The 8,571-nt window shown below is 57.5% G+C and overlaps 2 protein-coding genes across 3 annotated transcripts in view; one reads left to right on the top strand and one right to left on the bottom strand.

The window, feature by feature from the left end:
- STRADA (STE20 related adaptor alpha) overlaps positions 1-8,571 on the bottom strand; it is a 99,262-nt gene that overhangs the window by 83,912 nt on the left and 6,779 nt on the right. The window lies entirely within an intron of this gene.
- Positions 2,976-8,571, top strand: part of KANSL1 (KAT8 regulatory NSL complex subunit 1) — a 67,499-nt gene continuing 61,903 nt past the window's right edge. Inside the window, exon 1 of the mRNA XM_048926927.1 lies at positions 2,976-3,177. The gene's annotated coding sequence lies outside the window, so the exon portion shown is untranslated. The remainder of the gene's footprint in view (positions 3,178-8,571) is intronic.

Raw genomic sequence — 8,571 nt, 5'->3', positions numbered from 1 at the left:
GGAGCACTGGAACAGGGAGGTGGTGGATTCTCCTGCTCTGGAGATGTTCCAGACCTGTCTGGATGCCAACCTGCTGTAGGGAACTGCTTTGGCAGGGGGTTGGACTCGATGAGCTCTGGAGGTCCCTTCCAACCCCTACAATTCTGTGATTCTGCCCATCTTCACCTTTAGGTTTCTACCAGTTACTAGAGGAGATATTTAAGAAATCCAGCAGTTCCCAATTGCAGCCGTGGGCAGTAAGAGAAACCTCAGCAATGAGGTAAGAAGAGTTTGTCTGCTGCGTTCTGCTCCTACTCAGTTTCCTCTGAAATTCATTTTGGGCCTTAGAACTGTTGAAGAGCAAGAGCCAGCCTGCTGTGTGTGATACAAGGGGATGTCAGCACTGCTGTCAGCATCACACGCATGGAGCAGCTCAGGACGAGGCAGGAGGAGTCGGGCACAGCTCTGCTGGAGGTGCCTGCAGCCATGGTGATGGGCTCTGGACAACCTGAGCTGGGAGTGGGCGACCGGCCTGTGGCAGAGGGTTGGAAGCGGGTGGGCTTTAAGGTCCCTTCCATCACAACCATTTTGTGACCCCACGATTAAAAACATAGGTTCATGAAATTTGGCTTTACTGAAATCTGACAGCGTTCAAACGAACTGTGAGCGTTCTGATTTTTGGCTCCTGCTGAGTTACTGGAAGTGCAAAGATCCCTGAGAAGCTGCAGTGCTCTGTGTGCAGGGATGGCTGTGCTGGGAATGCCCAACAGCAGCCCAGGGTCTCACCTTGTTCTCCAGCCGCAGTGTGGCTGAGCTTTTGGCTTTAACTTGTTGATTATGGGGGCTACAGGAGCCTTGGGAACAGAAGGGTGGTGCTGGCTGGGGAGGGCAGAGATACCCAGTGCCCCCTTTGTCCCATGCCTCTTGTCACAACCAGTGCCACTCTCTGTCCACAACCCCCCTCTGAGCTCATCCTCCACCTCTGCTGCGTCCTGAGGGTGTTGTCCCATAGGATGTGGGTATGGAGTCACCTATGGGAAACGGCATGGTGCTACCTGTGGGGAATGGACGTGGTGTCACCTACAGGACATGGGCATGGTGTCATCCGTGGGGCACGGACAGGGTGTCTCCTATGGGACACAAGTATGGTGTCAGCTGAGGGAAATGGTGTCACCTACAGGATATGGGCCTGGTGTTACCTGGGAAATGGACATGGAGTCATCCATGGGGCACGGACATGGTGTCACATGGGAGATGGATGTAGTGTCTCCTATTGGACACAGCGAGCCTACAAACGGGGGGGGGAATGAACTCTGTGAAAGGGGAGATAACTGCAGGACAAGGGGAAATGGTTTGAAGTTGAGGGAGGGAAGATGGAGGTTGGATGTCAGGGGGAAGTTCTTTGCTATGAGAGCAGTGAGGTGCTGGAACAGCTGCCCAGAGAGGCTGTGATGCCCCGTCCATCCCTGGAGGTGCTCAAGGCCAGGTTGGATGGGGCCCTGGGCAGCCTGGGCTGGTATGAAATGGGGAGGTTGGTGGCCCTGCGTGTGGCAGGGGGTTGGAGATTCAGGTCCTTGAGGTCCCTTCCAACCCTGGCCATTCTGTGACAGGCACGGTGCTACCACTGGGAAATGGCCGTTGTGTCACCAGAGGGATGTTGGCTGGATGTCTCCTGTTGCACATGGGCTTAGCGTGATTTGTGCCCGATGTCAGCTGTGTGACACGGCATCACCTGCAGGATGCTGGCTTTGTGGCAGCAGTGGGAATACCGACCCCTGTGCTGGGATTTGAGCACGGCATCACCTGGGTGATACGGGGCTGCTGTCACCCGTAGTGGGACGCAGGCTGTCCCTGCGATGGGACACGGGCTCAGTGCCACCCGTGGGACGCAGACACGGGGTCACCTGTGGTGGGAACCAAACGTGGTGCCACCGCTGCTACACGGCCGCGATGCCAGCTGCAGCTCACGGCCTGGTGCAGCCCGCGGTGGGACGCGGGGCCTGGCGCCGTCTGCGGGACGCGGCCGCGGCGCTGCCCGGTGGGACGCGGGCCCGGAGCGCCCGGTCGGGCCGGACCCGGCCTCGTCCCGCCGCGGGGCCCTGCTGTCACCGTGCGCCCGGGGCCGGCCGCACCACGGAGCACCGGCCTGCCGTCCCCGGCGGGACGCGGACACGCCGGCACCCGCGTTACGGCCCCGCCGTCCCCGCCGCGCCGCGCCCCGCGCCGAGCGGCACCGCCCGACCCCGCGCCCTCCGCGCCCGCCGCCCCGAGCCCCCCGCGGGCCCCCGCCCGGCTCCGGGCCGCCCCTCGGCGAGGGGAAGGCCGGGACCCCCCCGGGCCGAGGCCCGCGCCGCCCCGGAGCGCGGAGTCGGGCGGGATGCGGGGCGGGCGGGGGGCGGAGGGGCTCCGGGCGGGGGCGCCCTCGGGGGTCCCGGCCCCCGCGGCGGGGGGCGAGCGGCGGCCCCGCATCAATCACCGCCCGGCCCCGCCCCCTCGGAGCTGATTGACGCGGCGCGGACCAATGGGACGGGCGCATGCCCCGCGCTCAGCCAATGGGGGTGGGGGAGGGCGGAAGGTCCCCACTTCAAGGCTGGTTGAGCGGCGCAGGTAGGTGCGGGCGAGGCGCTGCCGGTGCGGGGCGGCCCGGCCGGGATGGGGGGCGTCGGGACCGGGCTGCTGCGGGCACCGTGGGGAGGGGGGTCCGGCCTCGTCCTGCTGCCGTCCCGCAACTTGGCTGCGGGGAACGGGCCGCGGCAGGGAGGGGAGAACACGGAGGGGGGGGGGGGCGGGACAGGAGGGGCCGTAGGGCCGGGGGTGGGCGCTGCGCTGCGGGGGGGGGGGGCGCGGTGTGGGGCGGGGGTCCGCATTGGAGCCTCCATTGCAGCCCCGGGGAGCGCGGGCACGGCGCATCCCGGACCCGTGGGGGGGGGGCGGGGGATGGAAGGCGGTGGGCGAAGGAGGCCCGGGGGCTGAGGGTCCCCCCGCCCCGCACGGCCACAGCCGGCCGCAGCCGCGATACGGGGGTCGGTGCGGGGCGGGCCCGGGCTGCGGGGTCGGTGCGGGGCCGCCGGGTCCTTTTCCGCTGAACGCGGCCGCTTCTCCCCGCAGCTCCCGGATCTCCCAGCGCCTCCTCGCCGCGGTACGTCGGCAACTTGAAGAGCAGAGCTGACGATGGGCCCCGCCGGCATGGGCTGCCAGGTACGGCCGTACCTCCGCGCGGGGTTTGCGGGGGGAGGGGGCGGAGGGACGCGAGCTGAACCCGGGCCGCTGCGGGGCTTCGGGCCGCTTCCAGATGGGGCTCGAAGCTTCCGAACCCCCGCGAAGGTTCGATATGGAACGCTTTGATTCGGTGCTGGGCTGCATGCTGAGCTGCCCGGCAGCCGTGCGGGCGCTTCCCGGTGCCGCCTCCGCGTGCAGCGCGTTGCCCGGGGCTGCCCGCTCCAGGAAAAGGCAGATCCACGCTGCTTCCTTACGGCCTGCATCCCCGCTCACACCGGCAGCTCGTGCTGCTTTGCGTCCTCTCGGCTTGCTGCTGGTGTGCGTTGCTGATGCCAGGGGCTCTGTGTGCCCCTGTGGGTTGGCTCTTGTGGGTTTGGTTTCTTCCCGTGGAAGCCGAGGGCCTTCATGTGGCTTTTCTCACATGGACGGATCTGCTCACCTCTCTGCCTCTGCGAAGCGACCATAGTGCTGCTGAGTCTGGAATGGGCAGCCACGAGGATTTCTTCCTCCTAGCTTTGAAAAGTCATAGAATCACAGAATGGCCTGGGTTGAAAAAGACCACGGTGCTCATCTGGCTCCAACCCCCTGCTGTGTGCAGGTCACCAACCAGCAGCCCAGGCTGCCCAGAGCCACATCCAGCCTGGCCTTGGATGCCTGCAGGGATGGGGCATCCACAGCCTCCTTGGGCAACCTGTGCCAGTGCCTAAAGAAAGTCACCAGTTACTTCATTAGTGTTGTTACAGGGTAAGAACTGTGTCCCAAGCAGTCAAATAATGTGAATCTGAGTAAAACCTAAAGGGGAGTGTTGGAGGGAAGGAGGCCTTCCTTGTACCATAAACCTGCAAGCCAAAGCAGCCTGACTTCACGCCAATGATGAAGGGCTGAATTTAGAGAAATTCTTTTGCCATGCATGAACCAGAAGTGGTTACTCGGTTCTTTCACACTGATATTGGACAAATCTGCTGTGGTATCTGATCTCCCATTGACAACACAGCACTGAAGGCTCTTAGTGTGTATGTGTGTATATAAAATAACTGTAGGTTGTTGTGTGGGCTTCGAAAAAAAAAAAGAAGCCTGGAAGCTCCAGGTTTTGGAGGCTGTCGCTGAACTTCTCACAAGTTTACGTTCCTGTGGTTCCTGTTCATAGGAAGCCAGCAAGGGGCTCCTCTGGGATCAGTCCTCACTTCCAGCATGCTGCACAGTGAGCTGCTGGCCAGGCAGGGCTCAGCACGTGGCTGCATGGAGTTTGATGGCTGTGTGGGCTGTTCTGTGGCCTCAGGATGCTGCGTGCCCTGTGGGTTGTGCTGTCAGTGGGTGAGGGGCAGCAACAGCTGGAAGCAGTGCAGGTCTGTGTAGCAAAGCGCTGAGGTTCTCACTGTGAGCTGCTTCCCCCAGCAGTGCAGGTGGGGAATGGTGTGCAGGACGGTGACTGCAGTGCCAGAGGAGCTGCAGAACATCCCAGGGAGGGCCGGTGAGGTTGGCTGTGTCTGCTCAGCACTTCTGCTTGGAGGCACTGCAGAGGATCTGGTTGGGCCTTCGTTGCTTTGAATGCATGAGTGCTTTCTGTTCCTGTGCCAGCAACGTTGGGCCTTTGACCAGCGAGTGTTTAAACACTTCTGTGTCCTGTGCTCCTGGTGCGTGCTCAAACTCTGGCACCTGATCCTGCTGTTGTAGTCTGCAGGCCTTTTTCATCATAGAAGAAAGCAGCTCCGTTGTAGGCTTTGAGTTTTCACGTGGCTCTTTACCTGCAGCTCCTCAGAGGGGAGGGAGGGTTTTGGGGGCAGAGGAGCAGGCGTGCTGTGCTGCTTCTGCTTGTTCCTTCACCTCTCGCAGCGGTGGGAGGAGAGCTGCAAACCCTGCCCTGCTGTGTTTCCCTCGCTGCCTTTCCCCAGCAGCTCTCTGAGCCTTGCTGTGCAAAATACCCTCAATAAGGAGGGCGTGCAGGGGTTTGGCTCTTCCCACTGGTGATATCTGACGTTTCCCTGCATGGCTGAGGGTTTGAAGGCAGGTGGATTTGGGGCAGGCTTGAGAAGCGCTGAGACCTGGGGCTGAAAGACCTGGCTGTTATCTGTGGAACAGAAGTGCTCAGGGCGCAGCTAAGTGAGGGCTGAGCACGACCAAAGGAATGAATAATCGAAGATGGAGGTTATTGGCTGTGCTTCAGTCTGGTAAAGCTGCAACAGTTGGGGATTAAAGTGAATCATAAGCAGCTACCAGGGAATGCTTTCCCCCAAGTCTGCAAATCTAAACAGCGATTGAAACAGAAATTAATCCTGCTGTTAGCCAAACTGGGAGAGTTTGCATGGAATAAAAAAAGGCTGTAGCATGAATTGCAAATGGGTGCTTAAAACTGGTGTAAATCTTGGTGGTGGCAGAGGGAGAGCTTTCTGGTGGAGCATCCAGCAGTGTTGGTGGCTGCAGGAAGGCTTGGGAGTGCAGTGCTGGTGCAAGACTGTTCTGTGGAGGCATTCTGTGAGCCTTCAGTGTGGCGTGGGGTTTCCTTGCTCAGGCTAAAGGGACGTGCATTAAGAACCTGCAAGGGGAAGAGGGGCTGAGCTGCACTGCAGGCACAGAGGTTCCTCCTGTCCCTGTCCTTTGTGCAGCACACACCGCGCTTGCTGGGAATCGCTGGGGTTCAAAACTCACCCTTGCTCGTTCTTCTGATTCATTTTCTTACATGAAAACTCCCAGATCTGTTTGTCTGTAGCCCAGCGATGCTGGATGTCACTCCTCAGTGGGAACACAAGTGTGAGTATTGAGATGTGCAAGCACTGCCCCCAGAACTCACTCACCCTGCGTCTCCTGGCTCTGTGAGACGTGGGCTCCTCATGGTTCTCACATTTCCCTGCCCTTTTTTTTTTCCTCCTTTTCCTTTCATCGAGGCAGGGCAGCAACTTCTGCAGAGCACGCTGTCACCTTACTGAAAGATAAATGACATAATGATAGAACTCAGCCTATGGGGCAGCATATTGCATGCTGCACAAACTGCTGTGGTTTCCATAACTTGGAACCTGCTGCAGGAAACCTGCTGTAGCAGGAGGGTTGGAGCTGGTGGTCTGCAGAGGTTCCTTCCAGCCCCTCATGGCCCCTCACAGTGGTTCCTAAGCAAATATCTAAGCAAAGTGATGGGACCTGAGGCTGACTCTTGCACCTCTTGTGCACTTTTACATTTGTCTTTTGAGTGGATCTGAGCCAACATGATGGTATTGCTGGCAACGTAATGGGGATGTAAGTGATAGGGGTTACAGCTGAAGGTATAAGTGGATGCTTTGCCATCTGCGAGCTGATAAACCTGGCTATCTGGTCCCCAGCTGGACTAGCAACTGAAATTTGGGGCTCTCTTTTGGGAGTATCCAGCGTGCTGTTCATCTTTGGGAACTACTTCACCATGTTCCTTAGATGGGTAAAAACAGAGCTTCTGATGAGGGCTGTAAATTAGGCCTTTCTGTGCAGCATGCGTGGGTCTGGTGCAACAACGTGGAGCATCTGAGCAGCCTTTGTAGGATGAAACCAAGGTCTTTGTCAGGGACTGAACGGTGAGGTTAGTTACCTTCACTGCATAGTCCTCCATTCCCAGCTCCCGTCCCCATGGCAACCATATAAATACATTTGCACAGACCATAGAAATGCAGCTGCAGCAATAATTGACTCAAAATGCCAGATTGCTGTCAATAGCAGTACGTGTCCCCACTTTCATGACAATAAATCAGAGCTCCCCCAGCAGGAGCAGCAATGGAAATGTGACCTCCAGAGGTGGCTCTGCCCCATGAGACTGCAGGGTGAGGACACACAACGCCATTATGAGCCTCGAGTGACTCAACTGAAATCGTTGGTGTGGTTTTCAAACCAGTCGTGTTACTTCTGCTCTCCTGGGGAGCAGCACATCCATGGCCTGCTTGTTTCGGGCAGGTGAAAACAGCCGTCGACCTGTGACAAAGAAAATGCAGGTCTGTAGCTCAGGAGCTGCTGGTGGGACAGGAAGGTCTTCCAGCCTCGGTGCTCATTACCTGCGTGTGGCTCCCTTTAAGGGCTTTTGCTCTTTTTTTCTGCCCTTTCTGGTGAGCGTTTCCAGAATAATCACCAGCTGGGAAGTGCAGGCTGTCACAGCTGAGCGGTGCCTTTGGTGCCATGACTGGCTGCTTTCCCTAATGCTGAAGAGGGCTGTTAGAAGAGCAGTGAAGGCGGCAGAGGTCTCTTGTTGCAGCTTGTCTGGTTTAAAGCTAAATATAGATGAGTGTACGGATGAGTCTTGTACCTTCTGAAGCCGCAGTGGCCGCTGATGTGTGAGATTACTGCTTTTTGTTACAGTGTCTGGTGAAGCTGTAAACCAGGATGTGGAAGAAATGCAGCCGTATCCAGCAGCAGTGTCAGTAGGGGGCTCTTGTTGCTGTGTCTCTTGGCTGCCGCTGCTTTCGTGATGTTTACCAAACTGGTCTCGAGTCTTTGCGTGCTCACAGGTCTCCCTTTATGTGCTCTGGCATATTTGTTAGTGGTTGTGGTGTGTGTGTGAAGTATGTGAAGCTGAGGGATTGTACCTTCAAGGAATTGTGAGGGTTAATAGGTAGAGGCATTGGATGTGTGAGCATGGGGGAAAAAGACAGAAACAATCAGGTGTGAGTTTGTAGCAGCATGCAGAGCTCCTGTGAGCTGCAGTGCTTTGGAAAAAAGGGGGGTCTGCAGAGAGGCTTACAGTCGATGCTGTAAAACACTGAGATCTCCAGTAGGTTGGGGCTGCCTGCCAGCATCAGCTGGGACACCGTGTGGGGTGCAGGACTGTGCTGAGCCCATTGGGGGTGGCTGGGTGAGCGGGGGGAAGCAATGCAGCACTGTTTCTGAATGGCAAATGAAAACTGGAAGGGCTATAAAAAGATGTGTGGCAGGGGCCAAAGTTGTATTGCTGCACGGAAATTTTTGCTACGTCATCTCCAGGTCAGGCTGGCTGATGAAAGCTGTCCATTCTGCGAGGAAATCCAGATCTGTAGCAGACTGTAAGGCTGTGGAGATCTCTGCTCCTGGTCAGGCTTTCCTTGGTTAGCAGAATTCTGCAATGCAGCATGAGTAAAAGAGGAGAAACTTTATTGCACAGGAATATTTTAAACTTCTTCCGTATCTGATTGCCAAAGCCTTTCCCTCTTCTAATACGTGGATTCACGTGCTACTACTTTTCTTTTCAGCTGAACTGAATTCTAGATAGACTTAAAAAAAAAAAAAAACCAGAGGTCTTCAATGCCCTTGTGGGGTCTGCTGTCCTGATGCCCTTAAGAGCTGCTCGCATGTGGTGAGATGAAACTGAAACTGCAAAGCTCACTGGGTGGCAGCTTTTCAGAAGCGATTCCTGGTCCCGTGCTGGGTGTGGGGTTGCTGGTAACACGC

This window comes from Lagopus muta, chromosome 25 (assembly GCF_023343835.1).
Source record: "Lagopus muta isolate bLagMut1 chromosome 25, bLagMut1 primary, whole genome shotgun sequence".
Classification (NCBI taxonomy): Eukaryota; Metazoa; Chordata; class Aves; order Galliformes; family Phasianidae; genus Lagopus; species Lagopus muta.
The sequence above is the reverse complement of the archived record's forward strand: the minus strand, read 5'-3'. Positions and strand labels throughout refer to the sequence as shown.